Genomic DNA, 14,188 nt, shown 5'->3' on the forward strand with positions numbered 1-14,188 from the left:
CTCCCAGCTATGTGTGGTTAGCATAATTGTCTATGAAAATAATGAACACACAGATTAATAATTCATTAGCTGATTTGATGCAGTGGCAATGTTTAAGTTTCCAGTGCTTTTCAGGAAGCCAAGGTGTTGTTGGAATGGTTTGGTTTCCTGTGTAATGAGCAGGTAGATATGGCAGTGGCAAATACTGTTGTTTTCACCATCTTGATGTTCATCTCTAGGTGACAGAATTCGTCTCCTTCCTGAGCATTATTATGGCTGCATGGTCTCATAGTGTTTATACTTGCTTACTATTGTTTGTACAGATGAACGTGGTACCTTTAGGCATTTGAAAATTGCTCCCAAGGAATGAACCAGACTTGTGGAGGTCCACAATTTTTTTTCTGAGGTCTTGGCTGATTCCTTTTGATTTTCCCATAATGTCAAGCAAAGAGGCACTGAGTTTGAAGGTAGGCCTTAAAATACATCCACAGGTACACCTCCAGTTGACTCCAATTAGCCTGTCAGAAGCTAATTGTCTAATTGCCTATAGGCTTGACATAATTTTCTGGAATTTTCCAAGCTGCTTAAAGGCACAGTTAACTTAGTTTATGTAAACTTTTGACCTACTGGAATTGTGATATAGTCAGTTAAAAGTGAAACGGTCTGCCGGTAAACAATTATGGGAAAAAATTACTCGTGTCATGCACAAAGTAGATGTCCTAAACGACTTGCTATAGTTTGCTAATATGAAATCTGTGGAGTGGTTAAAAATGAGTTTAAGGGTACGTTTACACGACAACAATATACTAAAAATGGAAAGGTTTTTCCTTTGCGTTTTTGAGAAGTTTTGCGTGCAGACGACAATGTTGTCAAAACTATCCCCGTTCACACGGATCCGCAAAAACGACTAAAAACGCTGTATTATGCATGCCAGGCCAGTAGTTGGCGATGTCACTTTGTAAAGAAACACTACGCACCTGCATACATAAGCATTCTTCCACAGAGTGGTGAATCCAATGAAGATGGCGATCGCTGGTCGTAGTAGTGATGCAGTAAATCTACACTGCTGGAGAAGCGTCACTAAACTCAAAATCTTGAGCAGCACAAACATGCATTGTAGTCCGCTATTGTAGTTTTGAATGTCTCGCGCATTGTTTTGAAGTACTCGCGCGCATGCCTATAGACTGAACACGTAATACGTGTGCGCGTGACGTAATCGTTTTCACAAATTCGTGTTTTTGTATGTTTACACGGAGACGATAACGACATCGTTTTCAAAAACTTGCACTTTGAAACCCGTTTTCAAAAGTTTGCGTTTTCATGCCCCAAAACGCCGTTGTCGTGTAAACGAACAGCCAAAACACAAAGTTTTTAGTTGAATACGTTGTCGTGTAAACGGCCCCTTAATTACTTAAACCTAAGTGATTGTAAACTTCTGACTTCAGCTGTATGTGGTCATGAACAATCAATATGCTAATGCATGCTGGATCAATAAATAATGTTTACTGAGTTTATTGGATAAGTGGGTCTTCTAGTAACAAAAACATTCACAGTTACTACTCGAATGACTGTTCTGCACTGTTTACATCTACCGCACAGTTTGGTTGTGTCTGAATTTCAGTTTCCCGTTGAAGATTACCTCATCTTTCCCATTCTGTCCATTACTGATCCATTCCCCCACCCCTGCTGTTACAACTCATCCTTGTCCATGACTTTTTTCTGCCCTGTCCGAACATTTTCTACATGATATTAAAAGATTTAGGGATTATGGTCTCAGCGTCACTGAAGCGGTAGATCCAGCTTTTGCTTGTTGAAATCTGGTAAGCTGAGTGACAGAGCACCAAGGGCTGCCTGGGTGCTTTGCCTGACCAGGTCAGGAGCAGATACTACACAGCCTAAGAGAAACAAAGTATCTTTAGCCCCTTATGGAGGGTGGACGTACACTTATGTCCTGATACCACAGACACGTCACCATTTTTCACTTTAAATACTACCCTGATTCCATGTAACTACTGCTTTCTGATGCTCAATGATAAAGAAAACAAAGTGTATGTGAAAGCATTGCCCAGTGACAGCTTTAGCATTATAGAGATCAGAATAATGATGGCCAGAGGCTTCTGTATTATTTCCTGAGAAACTTGGCATGGAGCACACTAGTCAGCACAACTAGACAAGTTTGGCAGCTGCTAAACTTGTGAAACTCAGCTCAAAGTGTATGTTTCTCCTTAGCACATCAAAATTGCCCTTGATTTTTTTTATTTTTTTTTTCTGTCAAGGACCCAATTGTTTACGTTCAGAAATGGTGCACTGATAGATTTTTTTCACACAAAACAATGCCAGTATATCTCAGAGGGATCACTTGGCCAGTTGATTGTCACATTATTAAGGTCCTTTGTAATGCTCAGCTAGACATGTTTGGCAACATTTAGAAACACAAAGAAGTAAAACTGCATTTCAAAGCATGCTTTACTTTGGTTGTTGTAGCAACACTCAGTTGCTAGCAAACACTCCCTGCCACAGCGTTAATTTATTTGAGAAGTCAAATCCAACTCCGCCAGGCTGTATGCTTGCTTTGATTATTGTATTAATTCTCAATTCTTCAATAACGACAAGCAGACCCTCAATGCGGTCAATAGACAAGCATCTGGTTGCTACTATGGGATTTCACTCAAGCTTCATTTACTATGAAACACCACAAAAACCTTCAAGTGCACCAAACCAGAAGTGGAGAAACTGGTTTGGCTCACTTTCTGAATATTTTGACCAAAGCCCAGATAGTCTGGGAACAGCAAAGTTTTGTTCCCTTCTCTTTCTAATCTTCCAAATCCATCAGTCCCATCTCTTCAGAGAACGGACGGGGCCAAGTCACCATAGAGACACTTTAAACAAATGGCTAGGATGAAAGGTTAGCTGGAGACAGACACAGGGCTGTCTATATTTTAAGGGGTCTGTTTAATAGTGGCCCTCTGTTTGGATTCAGATTTGCAGTTTGGTTTCGGTGGCCCGTCGCTCTCTAACGAGGATAGGATTTCACCGCAGTCCTCCTCTCCATGGTAACTATAGAATAGCCTTCACAGACTGAAGGACTAACCCCTTGCCTGCCAGTATCAAAGTTGCTAACCAGTGTGGAAAGAGACCTGAAAGGTTGAGGTCATAGTCTTTAGGCTCTTGTTCTTCATATTTGAGAACTGAGGTGACTACAGGGTCATTTCAAAGTAGCACAGAGTCTGTAAACTTGACCCAGACCTATTATGATGGATCAGCAAAAGGGGGCCTAACACAATCCGTTAAGAAATATTATTTAAAATGTGAACAGAAGATTGCATTCCTAAAACCAGCACTTGTTTAAGTAAAAACACTTCTTTCATTATCACTATTGTTTTCTTGTTGTGAAATTATTTGCAAATGGCTTAAGAAAGGGGCAGTATACAAGAAATTACAACATAGTCTCAGTGCAACTTGTAACAGTTCATTCAAGAAGGCAAAATCGTTAGTTATCGACTTGGCCCGTATGAAAATGTACAGCATTTCTTCCCATAGAGACCAACTAATCAACAAAAATCGATACAATACAGGAATTACATTTTAGCTAGACTCCTATTCAACACTTTATTTTAGGAAATAAAACATCTGTGAACAATTCTGGTTACTCATTCCATATTTATTTATGTAATACAAATGACTGATTTGTCCATAACCTGGAAAAAGCTTCCCTTGTCTCCTTCCAAACCATGTTCTCTTCCGTGGAACACAAAACTATTGCTATTTTCCTATTAAGGGTTAGACTTTATTGTTAGGTTTAGGTTTGGGTTAGGGGTTAATGGTAAAATCATAATTACATAGTCCGTTGGTTTCTTTTTCTCTATAGGTGTAATAGTCTGTTTTTGTATGTGCCCACACGAGTAAGATTTCTTACGAATTCACCATCTCTTGTTATGTACGACTTGTATTATTATTATGACTTGTCATGAGACCAGGTTTGAATTAATAGCTTTTCTGTGAAAGTGTTGTATTTTGTATGAAAATGCAGTTCCCTTGAAATATATAATTTTATATATTGGTGTTTTTATATATATATATATTTCCCATATTTCCATTTCTATTATTCCATAGTTGTGATGACTTTACTATTATTTACTATTATTCAAAAATTTGAAAATAAAAATAAAGAATAAGTGACCCTAAACTTTTGAATGGTGTAACCATTTGACACCTTCAGATCAAAGATTTTTAAGATCATGAGAAATATTTCAGGCAAGTGACCCCAAACGTTTGAATGGTTGTGTGTGTGTGTGTGTGTGCGCGACAGGCCTAACATATAAATAAATATATATTTTTATAGTAGGCCTGTCGCGATTATTAACCATCTGATCGGTTATTGGCCAATCACATTTTAATGCACAAATAAGGGAATTGTAAGTGAATATACTGTATAAATGACATTAACGGCATGTTTGTGTGTCATTCAGTTGAACTCGGAGGCCGAGCATCACTGAGCCACACCGCAGGCATCAACCAGCTCCTTTCTGGAAGAGCACGTTAAGTACCCTGATGCGTGCGCTGTCAGCAGAGACTCGTGCCAAACTAGTATAAACTTTAGTTAGTATAAACAAGTATAAACTTTAATAGTAAACGCAAAGCACTCCGGTTTCACTTTTAACGATCGTGTAATGGCAAATGTTCCTGGTTCATACCCACAGTGTAAATGACACGCAGTGACACAGAGGAGACGACACACACTTGCTCTATATCTGTTAAGTGATGAAATGATGAAACAAAATCTCAAAGTTTTTGCTTCATGACAAATAAAGGATTGTGGGTTTAATCAGAGCATTTAAATAATGTGTGAAATTTCATAAATCATTATATAATAAATCATATATATATATATATATATATATATATATATATATATATATATATATATATATATATATATATATATATATAATGAAATCGCATATCCCTATTTATTAATTGAGTTATATATTTGAAGTTAAATATGTAAAAATGACTTCTGAAGGTGTGTGAAACACACATGCAGAAAAAAAGCACACCTTAAGAAATATGACAATTTATATGACAATTAATCTTCATAGCCCTAAAACAGACAATTAATCGTCATAATTGAAATTATTTGTTTTACAATTAATCGTCAGCCAAATTTCATAACCGTGACATTACCAGAAAATAAGAACTGATTAAAATAAAAACTGATTAAAAAAAGGATTTTTTGCAGTGTAGTATTGTATTCAGTGTATAACCCTTTCAATCAACTTTTTTTGCTCTTTAGTCCTGATTGTGCCACTCAAAGAAGTATCAAGCCAGGCTTTTTAACCACCAGTCATCAGTCATGCCTTTTAGGCTTATCTAGTATATCATCCATCTGGATTTGATTTAACTGACAGTAAATGAACTCTCGCTGCTCCACTGCCCCAGTTGGGAAACGAATGAGAGACGAAAGAGGAAAACACCCAAGTGAGCTCATGGCACCCTTCAGTCAGCAGGTTTATTTCTGGTGAGGGGACATTCTTGAGGGGACTGCCCAGTTGGCCCGATTTAGCCCTGAGGGAGGGGTCCTCTCAGCAAAGCTGGTCCCAGACTTGTCTCTGAGTCCCACAGACCTGTCAGACGGCTGACAGCTTACAGGGCACCTCAGACTTGGAGGACACTAGAAACTCTGGAAAAGGGCAGGATTAGACAGACTCCTTGCAGGTGGAGTTTTGGAAGACGCTAAAATGACACATGATGTGTAAGTCTGCAGGAAGACAGTCAACTGCGCCATATAGGTGCTAGTGGGCTTGTAGAATAGAGGATTTCTTTTAAATTGATTCGATACTGATATTTCTAAAGACATTTCTGTACTATGTGCATATGGGAAAGTAATCATGGCTTTATGCCCTTCTTGATAACTAATCTTGGTGTTCTCTGAATTTAGAGTAAAAATATTCCACCGTCAACTGTATCCTCTTGCTTATGTTGCTTGCGTAACTTATAATAAAGTGGCTTGAGGTTATTGAGGTTAATGGCAAGTAAATGTTAAACTGTTACTCTATAGTTTCTTGACTGACTGCAGTTTGAACCCATAGGAAGTCATAAAGCAACAAAACTGGTTTCGCTTTTATTACGGGATATTGATAAAGTCTGGTGGATTTTTTTTGGTACTAAAAGTGCGCTGAACTTACAGTTGCCTATACAGTAACAGTATAGACGAAATGGTACAGTGGTTTTGCTTCAGAGCCCATATTTCACATGGACTTAGTGATGACCCAAAACAAAAACAAACCCTTAAACTGTACATTTTATGTAGTAGTTTTGTGAATGATTTTTGAGGATGATAAAATCACTAGAAACTTGTCAATGTTGTCCAAGCGACAGATGAATATGTTCCAACATGTCATAGAGTTCGACTGGGTGCATGGCCTTTAAGGTCAACAACAAAAAGATACGGGAAGCGTTTCTATCGGAAGCAAACTGTTCTCCTTTGTTCAACAATACATTTGTAACTCGTCCCCACCATGTGCTTGCATGCTTAACAGGTGGGGAGTGGTCTGCCGTATTTTTTTATTTTTTTTAGTGGTGTAGTCACGGATAGGGTTTTTTTTTTTTTTCTGTCTATACTAAAACCGTTTATTCATATTTGCAATATTGTTCCATGCTTCTGTAACTCTTATTTTCACAAAGCTATACACCGATCAGCCACAACATTAAAACCACCTGCCTAATATTGTGTAGGCCCCAATCGTGCCACCAAAACAGCGCCAACCCGCATCTCAGAATAGCATTCTGAAATCAAATTATTTTCACCACAATTGTGCAGATCGGTTATCTGAGTTACCGTAGACTTGCACTGCACTGCTACCACACGATTGGCTGATTAGATAATCACATGGATAATTGTTGGTGCCAGATGGGCTGGTTTGAGTATTTCTGTAACTGCTGATCTACTGCGATTTTCATGCACAACAGTCTCTAGAAACAACAGTCTGCCAAAAACAAAAAACATCTAGTGAGCGGCAGTTCTGTGGACGGAAACACCTTGTCAGTGCGAGAGGTCAACAGAGAATGGCCAGACTGGTTCGAACTGACAAAATCTATGGTAACTCAGATAACTGCTCTGTACAATTGTTGTGAGAAGAATAGCATCTCAGAATGCTATTCTGAGGTGCTGGTTGGTGCCGTTTTGGCGGCACGAGGGGGACCTACACAATATTAGGCAGGTGGTTTTAATGTTGTGGCTGATCGGTGTATATCTTAGGGAGTTTTTTCCTTGTCACTCTTACTTTTGGCTTTCTTCCTGACTTGGCTTGTTTTCGATGTCCGTATTTGAAACTTTTGTCAAAGTGGTTTCTGTAAGACAAGTCTCGCAAGTCTTTATATTTACACATACCAAAATAATGAGCTCATTCCCATAAACCTTTTGTTTGGTGTTTATTTTAGGAACATCACAAAAATAAGATATGAATGTTGATTATGAGATTCGACTTTTGTTGTTTGTCTTTTTAGTTCAGTGTTAAGATGCACTTAAGCTTGTGGTTTTCCACATTACACCTGCAAATGAACACTGTGTGTGTGTGTGTCCATTGCTTGGACAACATTTATTTAATCATTGACATACATTGTTGTGCATTGTGTGAAACCAAATATGATGTATCTAATGATTCTTGATTGTATTCCAGCGAGAGAATCAAGTTTTGCATTGTTACCACACAAGCATTTTGATATTTAGCTAAAAGTTCCAGATACAGATGTTTGAGAATTGATTAAAATTGTGGGATTCTGTACAGATACGAATTTGATTCAACTAATATATATATAAACATTAATGAAAATTTCCTACCTTTTACAACTTGGCAATTTTTCAGTTTTCTTGCTGCAATTTAGATAATAATGTGCTTAAACCAATTCATACTGTGTTTATGGGATTCCTCCTTGAATTTGTGATATTGTATAACAGAATTCAGCTGCATTTTGTCATATTCTAACAAGAAAAATCTATCATTAGGGACGTTTAATACGCTGTGATGACATTACATGACAGAGCAGGCGTCTGGCCTTTAAGTGATTATTAAATAAAATGACCTGGAGGGGGTGGGTGTGTGTGTGTGTGTTCTGTGTGTGCATGCGCTGCAGGAGATGATCAGCATTGCCTTGTTGATCCTGGTTGCTGTAATCCTGTCCCTCTCTACCCTACGGCATAGATAACTTTCCAACCATATCTAACGCTACCTCAGTTGACATCTCAACCCATGACCCGTCGTATTATTATAAGGTTGCAGATGTCATGGCCCTATACACATGATTAAACTTCCGTGTTGGAGGAAGAATAGATGAATTTGTTCAGTGTTGTCTCCCTCAGTTTGTTATTACGAGGATGTTATGCAGCACTGATCTGGGGATTTTTCTGTTTGTCTGGTTCTGAGAGCACAGCACTCTGGGGCCCTCTGGCTTTCTGCTGTCCTTCTTTCCCAATTGAAGGGCACAATTCATTCCTCCATCTTTTGAAGTGAGAAATTGAAAGTTAGGGTTGGGTTTTGAGAATGGGTTCTTATTCAAAATCGGTTCCATTTTTTACAAGAAAATTAATGATCATGTTTCCGAATGCCTCCAGAATGTCTGACAACAGGCTTTGGAAGGTAGTGAATGCAGTAACAATTGTTTTCCAGTTATTATCCATTCTTCCTCAAAATGACTAAAATTAAGAGAGTAGTTAAGGAAACAGAATCTTGACCAGAATTTATTTGATTCACATCCCTAGTGAAATATGAACACAAAAAATATATAGAATCTCACACAGCCATAAAAAAAAAAGTAAGAAAACATGACTTTCTACAATGATTGCTAGTCGTTTGTTGGTGCCCTTTTCACCTAAGGTTGTTGGGTGTTGGCTGGAGGAGTTAGTGACTGTTTAGGTCATGAAGAAATGCTGCTCTCAGCACTATTATGTGGTTTAGATAAAGGGAGGATGAGCTATTTCCTTTCCACCTTGTATGATTCATGTTGTTCTGACTGCTGGGGATTGTACTGTTATTGCACAATAGATTTTGCATTCTGCTGAGTGAAATTTAAGTCATTGTAAAATGGAAATAGATACAACCTCAAAGAAATTACAGTACATAGTAACGTTTTCTTTTTAATTGATGTTTTAAAAAATGTGGAAAGGAACGCATTGGTGAAGTCCTATTCTGAAGGCAATTAATGCTTGATACCTTGCATTAAGTGAAAATGTCTTTCATGTGACATTGAGGTGGTTTAAGTGTTGTATGATGTCCTGCTTTGAGCCAGACCCTTGCAGTCACTCAGTCTCTCTGTCTCTCTCATGCACATGTTTTAGAATATAGCAGCGAACAGGGAGGTTGTTGCTAGGGGCCGGATAGTGCTTGCATATGTAAAGGTAAAGTCATTCTCATATGTTTGCAGTTTAAGTCTGAGCAGTGAAAGCATTTTGGGTCACCATGGGGGTGTAAAAATGCAAGGGTAACAATGCATCGAAAAAAGAAGAATTGTAAATTCTTTGGTGGAGGAAAGTTTGCTTAGGCGGCTGCCAAAAACTTTTCAATGCAGGAAAAACCCTGCATTGGCATGGTTTCTTTTTCCATTGTGGTACTGCAAAATCAGGATTCGAATGGATTGACTGACTGAGCAAGTGACCAATCACGAGTCACCAGGTCTCTGCAGGTGTTCCACCAGCACAGTTCTCTGTCCCAGGTACGGTTAGCTAACCATAGTCTCCTTTCCAGCATCGGGCCAAACAGTTCTGAGCACGGTAAGGAATGGTTACAGTAGCTTTTCCACCTGAGTATGATTCGCCAAAGCACGATTAGAAACCATTCTTGACCCGGAATTCTCAGCACGGTTAGACAGCCATGCTCAACTGTGCTGGTGGAATGCCTGTAGTGACGTCGCAACTCACAATTGGTCACTTGTCATTTGCCAAGGTTACTTTGATTTTTTTTTTTCTCTGTTGCTGGCCTAACACACTATTTGGGCAAAGTAAGCACACTTCTCACGCGGTCCTTAAACTATTGCATTACCAAGGTAACGACTGACATATTTCTTGTGTACATTCGAAGTCTGTTTTCATCACCACAGTTAAAAAAAATAACATCGGTAACCGTGCCGGCTGGCACGGATCAGCACAGAATAGAATGGTTTCGCAACAAGAACGATTCAGCCCAATGGTGGTAAAGAGGCTCAAGCCAAGAAATCCTGTCCAGGAACAGTTTGTAGCCTAATTGTACCATATTTGAAATTGTAACCATTTTCAAGTGGAAATGCTACTGGAACTGTAACTATGCTCAGAACGGTACAGCCCGATTCTGGAAAAACTTATTTTAAGTGTCCATATTTCAAATTTAATTAAATTTTAGCACTGATGGAATATCCAAACCCCTTTTGAGAAGATACTCGTATGGTGACCTGTATTCCTATGAAATAATTGATTTTCTGAAAGGGACAAGCCTAGACTGGCTCTTTGGCTGTTTTGCCACCACCTGCAGAGGCATTAAGCCTAAAATGGCAGTGCCATACCTCCCGTGGACTTGTGGTTTATATGCAGAGGTGTCGCATGCATCCCCATGCACCACGTGTTGCTCAAGGTTTCACACTTTGTCTAACCCAATTGCACCACCCCCTCATGGGAACCTGGTGCTTCCAGGTGGCGCTCTCAGTGCGCGACAAATCTGAGATGTTGCACGCCAACTCCAGTCGTGAAACTCTGAAGGTTTGCGTATGCTGTTCAAGTCACTGGTAGCGTACAGTATTAGCCCATGCACCAGATCCAGAGAAGCTAATTGATTCCTGCGTAAATGCGCTGCTCTCAAAATGTGAGAGTCTGTTGAGACTGTGCTTGACTTGCACATTTCCTAGAGTGTGGTTACAACACTCATCTGCTGAAAATAATGGTTGGACATTTTCCATCAATGAAATGGAAAAAAGAGAAATGAACATTTTCTGTTTTCAGCAGGCACTCAGAAAGTAGACGTTCAATTAATATATTTAAATTGAGGAAAACTTTTACAGGCAATTCAAATAAGCCATTTTAACAGATAATAATCTATTTGAATAGATTTGTTGTAGTTTTGTTGTATGAAACGAATTTAGTTATGCAGATGTAATGACAATGAGAAGGACTAAGCAGGATTCGTACCCTGTGTTTATTTATTTTTATGGCAAACAACATTAGATAATTTAGTCTGTCTTGATTTGTGTATGGCTGGTTATGGCAAGCAACAAATATTCATGTAGTTCCAATGCAAGTGGATAAAGTAAACTACCATTTTACAAATTTAAATTGATTGCACACAATGAAATTAAAGCTGAAGTATGTAACTTTGTGTTAAAATACTTTCTCCTATCCCAGCTTAATACGGAGAAACAACTATAGGTAAAGCCATTCATAGGTTAATTTTCTCGAAAAACTAGAAGAACTGTCTTTCTGTGGCACTTTGAAAATTTCTGTTTGTTTTGAGTCACCTGCTTAGACCCGCCCCAACAACTTTACTCAACCAGTGGTGTGAGTTGGGGGTGGGACTATCTCTTTGTTTGACCAGAATGTTTATTTAATTTAATTGTATAAAATTTTTTTTTTGTTTTTACCACAACATTAATTAAAAAAAAAATTGGGCAACACTGCTGCAATAAAGTTTCAAATACACTTCTGAGGGAGTGACCGTATATCTTAAAAACTACCACACAGGAGAAACTTAAATGTCCGTCAAAATAAAATTTCTACCAAAATAAAACCCCTGTCTAACTGGATGCATGAAATTGAAGACATAACAGAAAAATATTACTATTATGCTGAAAAATGTAATATTCAAAAAGCAATAATACTACTAATAACAATAATAAATGGTTTTATTATTATCATTATTATTTATAATAACTATAATTGTAGTTATTATTACATGTATGCAATATCACAAAAACAAGTGTACTGAATATCAGCACACTGTGATTTAGCCGTGGCAGCCCTTTGCCAGAGGTAATCAACATTTTTTTATTAATGTTTTAATTTTGTTAAGCTCTGTTGTGCAGCATTTTATTTGACCTATTTTTATTTTTTTTATTTTGTTAAATAAAAAAATTAAGCTAAAATTAAGATAAAAAAATTATCAAATTAAGCTTTATGTATTAATTTGATTAAACACCATTTTGATGATAACATTCAATTACAACATAAAACATGAAATTCAGAAAAATTATAATGGAAAATCCAGAATTTGCAACTGCAAGACTTTATGAAGTTATTTTTAATCGTCCTTTTCTGTGTGATTTCATCAGTAATCTGAGGCTATTTATTTGTTGCTGAAGTATCATTTTAGTATCGATACTGAGGTACCAGGGCTGGTATCGTACCGAATCCCAAATTTTGGTATTGCAGCAGCCCTAATTCCTACTATATACTGTATAGTTGGGCACCACCAAAGCAGATACACAGTCATATTGATTCATCTTTCTGTCAACTTGCCCCCGTCAGTTACTGTTGATTGGATGGGTCCTTGACCGGTGCTGCCCTTGTCAACGCTTGACTGATTAATTGTCAAGTTTACACACTGGATGCTTAGAGCGTGACTGCACATTCCGATCAGGTGTCTGCGCAGTGAACCCCACATTCAAAAAGACAAGGCCCTTATCCTGCACCTGACCTGTCACTCACACCCATCTGTTCCCGTGGAGATGGGCAAGACAATCGCAAACCACAGGATCTGGCCAAGCTCAAAACCACATGATCCCAGAGTGCATCTGTCACATGGTGAATGTTTCCCCAGGTTTATTTTACTGATCAGGAATCATGCTTTAGCTCAGTTGTTGTGTTTCTTTATATTGAGTTGTTCCCATTGCTTTTTGTGTAGCAATTTTGTGTAGATTGATTGCTGAATTAATATTTGATAAGCTGTTGGGAAGGAAGTGAGCTTAACAGTAAATAAGGCAGAGCAGACAGACCACTCGTGGAAAAATGAATGGGAGTAATAGTCAACGCCCTATATTTGCGGCCTTGAAGTGGAGTTGAAAATATCATAATTACGAGTTCTGATCACACGAATGACCAAGCGATGTTGTGTTTCCAGTGGGGAACACTGAATTCTAGATGATACTTGAGTTGCAGAATGCAATGTTTTTTTTTTTTTTATTTCAATAAAAAAATAAAAATAATTATTTGACAATATTAAGGTTGCACGATTATAGCAAAAATCATAATTGTTGATTATTGCCATTGATATTGTAATCGCGATTATTAATGTCGATTAAAATATTAAATTACCATAACGTCACAAAGCAATTTGCCACGCAGCTGGTATTGGTAAATTTAACATTTTCACGAATCGCACAAACTCCAATAGCAAATTACTGTTTTTAATTTCCAAAGTGCAACCACGGAGGCCAAAAATGATTTAACGATGATCTTACATGAACAAGATCACCATTGAAGATCTAACGGGATGAATGGTCCCGTCTTGACACCAAAGGGCTTACTGAATGCGGTAACTTGGTCGATTTAAATCGGCTGTTAATAAGTTTGAATATTGAATATGCCATATTTACTGTACGTGGACTAATAATTTAAGCAGTAATTTAGCAATAATTGAATTCTAAACCATAGATATCAATTTTAAAATAATTTTGATTTGCCTTACCATAAACATTATTACAATATAAAATACAATACAATATAATGCTTAAAAAATGCTGAAAAGAAACTGGAGCGCAGCTCATATCCACCATTGTAATCTGCTACTCTGTATAACCACACGGTTGCTTTATTTGTGATGTCATGGTAATTTAATATTTTAATCGACATTAATAATCGCGATTACAATATCAAGGGCAATAATCAAATTATGATTTTTGCTATAATCGGGCAGCCCTAATATATAGTAAGCTAATGCAAAGCTAATGACTTGTTCTTTTTGGTTTGTTTTTAAGTGAATTAATTTGTTGTTACCATTAGGGATGTAACGATATGATGGTATACCGTGGTATAAAAAAAACATACCGTTGACTTTTCCTTAATGACGGTATTGTGTGAAAAAAAAGTATGGTTATATATGTATGTATGTATGTATGTAATCCCAAGTAAATTAATTATATTTCCATTTAATAATAATTAAAAAAAAAAAAAAAAAATTTTTAAATGAAAGATGAGAAAGTCGCATTCAACACGTCATGTCACTCTGTCAGACCAACAGACAGCAGCACATGAGCA

At 37.6% G+C, this 14,188-nt stretch overlaps 1 protein-coding gene across 2 annotated transcripts in view; it reads left to right on the top strand.

Annotated features, from left to right (window-relative positions):
- LOC127415706 (protein enabled homolog) overlaps positions 1–14,188 on the top strand; it is a 153,147-nt gene that overhangs the window by 36,851 nt on the left and 102,108 nt on the right. The window lies entirely within an intron of this gene.

The sequence above is a fragment of the Myxocyprinus asiaticus genome, chromosome 25 (assembly GCF_019703515.2).
Source record: "Myxocyprinus asiaticus isolate MX2 ecotype Aquarium Trade chromosome 25, UBuf_Myxa_2, whole genome shotgun sequence".
Taxonomy (NCBI): Eukaryota; Metazoa; Chordata; class Actinopteri; order Cypriniformes; family Catostomidae; genus Myxocyprinus; species Myxocyprinus asiaticus.